General features: G+C 41.5%; 1 protein-coding gene across 6 annotated transcripts in view; it reads right to left on the reverse strand.

Annotated features, from left to right (window-relative positions):
* Positions 1-5,336, reverse strand: part of kcng4a (potassium voltage-gated channel, subfamily G, member 4a) — a 35,101-nt gene that overhangs the window by 7,976 nt on the left and 21,789 nt on the right. The gene's annotated exons all lie outside the window — the stretch shown is intronic.

Raw genomic sequence — 5,336 nt, forward strand, 5'->3', positions numbered from 1 at the left:
CTGCTGCTGTTACTGTTACTGCTGCTGCTGTTACTGCTGCTGTTACTGCTGCTGTTACTGCTGCTGCTGCCGTCGTCTCACAGGGATCCACATTATCGTCCGTATTAACACATCTCAATGTCAAATTAAGACAAAGGCGGCGGCGAGGGGCGCGAGTCTTTGTGCGAGAGACATTTCAGAAGCGGAGACGTTTGGAGTCACCCTGTCGTCGCAGAACAACACGGGGGAAACAGCTCCACCTGGGGGATCATGGGTAAAGTTTTTCAGACAGTCCCAGGTTTTCTTCATGTAAAATTTTACCCCTAGTTATATATTTTGTCTTGGTAGTATATGGTTTAAAGTGTTTTGGTAATATTTGAAATATTTACCATATATATTAAGTATAAATCTTTCCTCAGTGTTTCAGAATCCCTGCAGCTTTCAAACAGCGCCACCTGCAGTTCCTCCTGAGTGCAGCGTCATTTCCACTACTGAACACTCCAGTGTCTGTGCAGCTGTGTCGACTCAGCGCTGACTTTATAAGTTAGTGTGTGTGTGTGTGTGTGTGTGTGGTCACCAGTCGTGGGTTATTAAAGGGTTTGTATTAGGTGACACCTCCATCGATCATCTGCCCGTAACCTGATATCAGCATACAATAAAGACGTGGACTGAGGTGTGTTTGCACCGTGTTGTTCCAGGAACCGGTTCTATTATTAGGCTTCACCGGCTCCAGTACTTTCAAGTTCCATTCTTTAAAAAAAATGTTTTTATCCACTACGTACAGGATATTTGTTGTCCATCTCCTTCCTTTATCACCACCATATTTCATACTTTTAGAAGTTTTCCTTACTATGAGTAAACGGCTAACTTTTAGCCACTTTAGCTTATGCTAAAACTGTTATTTCCAGCATTCCAGTTGGTCTCGTTTTTGTTTAATACTTGCTAATGCTATGCTAATTTTTTCCATTCTAAAGTACCAAGGCAGCGCACGCATTAGCGCTCACTCCGTTCACACGTGTTTACAGAGCATATGGTTAATTATCATCTCGTCGACGCGGACTCGCCTGGTCTTCACCGCTCACATCTGCTGCCTGACATTTGCTACACCACAGCGTGTGTCAATCAAACTGTACAATAAACATCTACTACGTTCATTCATTTTAATGCTCGAGTGAATAAAACAAAATATTTTTTTAAATATTCACCATTAACAAAGCCTGATTGGTGCAGTGTTAGATCCAGTCCAGACATGAACAGGATTAACATGTTTTAGATCCAGTCCAGACATGAACAGGATTGTGTATGTTCAACTCTCTTCTTTCTTTTAATCCCCCTGGGCAGCGGCAGCAGCAGCAGCAGCAGCAGCAGCAGCAGCAGCAGCAGCATCAGGAGCGGGACTAGAGCTCATCACCATGTGTGCTGTATTAGCCACAGTTTATAAGCATAAAATATGTTAGCACACAGGCATCAATCATCCGAGGTCTACCAGGAAACTGTTGACTCTTGATCTGACACTGAACCAGAACCAGAACCAGAACCAGAACGGTTCCTTCTGCAGGTTGGACTCCGGTGACTGTTTAACATTTAGTCATTCAAACAATCTGGAAAAACTTGGAGTTCATTCTGCACCACTTTTTACCCGTCTCCTGGGCTAACTTTCTTTGTTAAACTTCTGGTCATTTTTTAAAAAAAACTCTTCATACTTGTGGCTAGCAAGGAGTTATTTTGGCTAACCTTTTAAACCTTAAGTTATGTTGTTACCAGGTACAAAGACTGAATCAGTTGTTATAGCTGTCACTTATGTCCATCTAGTACCGAGTCCATGGCTAGCTTAGAGCTGTTATTTGGGCTAACGTTAAGCAATATTGGCTAACCTTTTTCTAAATGTTAGCTTGTTTTTTTTAACCCATTTGTAGCTAACTCCTAGCCTAATGTTTACAATATCTCTTGGCCTACTCTTAGTATATTTGTTAAGTAACTTTATACCATCTTCCTGGGTAAGGTAGTTTTCCAGCAACCATTTGAACACACACACACACACACACACACACACACACCTGACACAGTCCAGTGAGTCACACGGTCCCAACAAGGACAGCATAACTGTCCACACTCTTCTTGCCAGGCAGCCGGCGACAAATGAAACCACAAAAACGGTTTCCCTCCAAAAACCACAAAATCAATAACAGTGACTGTGATGCATCGAGCGAGGAGAGAAACGAGAAGGTGAGTGAATTGATTGAAGCGTCATCCGCTCGACGCTCAGGTATAAAATCAGCAGTTTTCGCAGAAAAAAATGATGCGAGTCCAAACGACTTTTTCTGCTCCAATTATCCTCATCCAAAAACACTCAAATGATTGTGACAATTTAAGTGGAGCTGTTCAGGGCAGGAAATGAAAAAAAAAATGGAAAAAGAGAGAGAGATGATACAACGGTGGTGAAAAGAACAAAGAGTTCTGTTTTTGACATAATGTGAAGATGAGGTGAAGCCGACACTGAGACTGAGACTAAGTGTTCTCAGAGATGTTCACAAAAATCACAGATAAAAAAAGACAACAATGACTTCACAGTTATTTAAAAACGGTCTCTGCCAAAGTCAAACACTGCAGTGAAAATCAAACCCAGGGCAACTTGTAAAATGTACTCGTCTTTTACACCTTCATCTTTTTCAGGTTTACGGCGGAGGCTGCAGGAGGTTGGAGGCTGTTGGTCCTTTTTTATGACTCTACACTACATCACGACGACGACAGTCTTTAAAAGGAGTAAGTCGCATTTTTTTTCATCCTATGGCTGGGTTTGCGACTTATATATTAAAATATATAATGTCGCATTTTTGTTATTTTCACACTAACAGCCACCAGAGGGCACTCTAGGCTTGTGTACCAGTATCTTCTACTCCTGCACCACCAAAAATTTACGTTTGTTATTTTCACACCGACCGCAGCAAGAGCACTGGTGCGACTTATACTCTGGAAATTACGGTACTAGTGTCAGTTCGTGAAATCCTGACCCTTGAACCCTAAACTATATCTGTCTATATCTGCTGACTCAGCGCCTCCTCGTTCTTCCTTCCTTCCAGTTGCAGCTCAATCTTATCATCAACATGTTCCTGTCCAAAGGCTTCTACCATGTGTTATAACAGGGACCAATCAAAGGCTCCACAGACCCAGACCCAGTCACTCAGTACTCCTGGAGGGCACCCGCCCCCCCCCCCCCCCCCCCCCCGATGTGTCACTGACGGCTGCCAGGCCTCCTCTAAACCGTCTTTTAAGCCTTCGCGGCTCATCAAACATTCTGCAGCCACTGCTCTCCTCCGTCTCTGCCATCACACTCTCCTGCTCTCCATCCTTTTAGCTGCCTGGGACTGTTCACGACTAAATCAATAGGAGGGATGGGGGCCAGCGACGGGTCAAGGAGGGTTATAACTTTTAGTCTTAGCTTATACCCTGTTGTAAGTTTGAAGTTTTGCTAATTGTTTTTATATTTTCGGTCCATTTTGTACTGTAAGTTGGCCTGCCAATGTCACCTACTATAACCTATCATTTTTCTTTTCTCTTTTTTAGCAATTTTTTAAGCTGAATATTAATCTTCTTTCTACTAGTTTTCTAGTCCTTCAAGGGCTTAACAAGCAAACAATTAACTGGTTAGCAAAGATTAGCAAAATAAATAAATAAAAATAAATTAATAAATAAAAGCTCAAAGTTTCATAGTAATTGGTTCCATGTGTCTCAGTTTCTGGCTTTAATTTAAAACATTAATTAAATTCAAGGGCATCTGTTTGGAACTTGGAACTAAATTTAAGAAATTTGAATGTTACTTAACTATGGAATAAATATCAGAGGAGGAAACAGCTGGTCTCCATTTTGTCTATTCCCTGTAGGTTTACATTCACACTGATTCCTAATCAAGGTCACCTTGGCAAACTGATGCAAGAAATAATATAAGAAAAAAAAGATATAATTTTCTATTCATGAGAATAAACACATGAAGAGCCAGTAATGAATATGCAGCAGTAAAACTGAGAGCAGTCGTGTGTAAAATTCAGGGGGAGTTTCAGTGAATGTGCTGCTGACGGTGCAGAAATATTTCTGTTCACTTGTCCAACTTTGTGCAACTCTAAGCACAAAGTCTGCTGCTCGCATTAGCATTCATGCACGAGGGTTTTTTTTTTTGGTTTTTTGTGTGTGTGTGTGAGAGCCTGCCCTCATTATTCCACAGTGTTTACAGTGTGACAGATAGTGGACAGGCCTCAGTGAGCAGCAGGGGAGTCATTATTCCAACCAACCATGGGACGAACAAAGGACAGGAGCAGCACAACCATCAGACACACTGCCACACAAAAGGGCCATTTATGAAGGAGGCATTTTAAATATTTAAAGGGGCTTGAAATTCTATTTTTATAGTGTGACAATTGACGTCCTCACTGGTGTAATCTTCAAGTATCAGTGTGTTCTCTAATGTAAGAGTTTTGGAAGATTAAAGGTCGGAATCCGTGGGTTTCAGAATCTCTAATTTTCCACTGTTTTAGGGATGTCCGACATGCCGATATCGTCCGTACACTTAATTTTCGTTTCCGATATTAACCGATACCAATGTATCGGGGCAGTGGTGGGATAGAGCAGTGTTTACCAAAAGATTTGTTTCTGGGGACCCATATTTTAAGACACAAACCCTCGCGACCCAATTCAACAGACATTATTCGCAAACTATTTTTTTAATCTGACTTGAGGTTCTGTTGCATGACAACGGTGGAATTTTCCAATTCCAAGAATCAGTTGCATTGGTGTCATTCCAACACGGAGCAGCGAGGAAGTCATTTTAATAACTAAAAATTAAATCTCTCTCTGTAGAATTCAAACGTCCGGAAGGACAAAAAGCTAATCAGCACGGTTGGTCAGGACTCAGGTCGTTATGACCAAAGCTAATTATCAGGACATAATTAAAAGAACAGAGAAGTACCAGTGGAAGCCGGTCTATTTGGACTGTGCCGACAGTTTCTGGCTTTCATTTCCTTACCCTAGAGTATGAACTAAAGTCACATGGTCTGCACTGGACCAACGCCGTGGGCACGTCCTCTAAAGTCAGCTCTAATTTGGCACAGAAACAAAAGGGATGAAAATACTTCAAATCATATGTGTTTATAGTATCGTGACCAGGAAGTGTATCATTGTCAAAAAACGACCTGTCCACCAGTCTTAGAACCTTGTTTCCCTCAAAAAAAAACAAAAAATAATAATTGGGATTGCCCCTAGTGGCAGCCCATTGAAAAGCATCCAATTATTTTATTATTAAATGGTTTAAACTGGTACTAAAAGTTCCTGGTACGATGATGTGGATAAAACGACCCGCGCAATTT

The sequence above is a fragment of the Cynoglossus semilaevis genome, chromosome 6 (assembly GCF_000523025.1).
Source record: "Cynoglossus semilaevis isolate Cse_v1.0 chromosome 6, Cse_v1.0, whole genome shotgun sequence".
In the NCBI taxonomy this organism is placed as follows: domain Eukaryota; kingdom Metazoa; phylum Chordata; class Actinopteri; order Pleuronectiformes; family Cynoglossidae; genus Cynoglossus; species Cynoglossus semilaevis.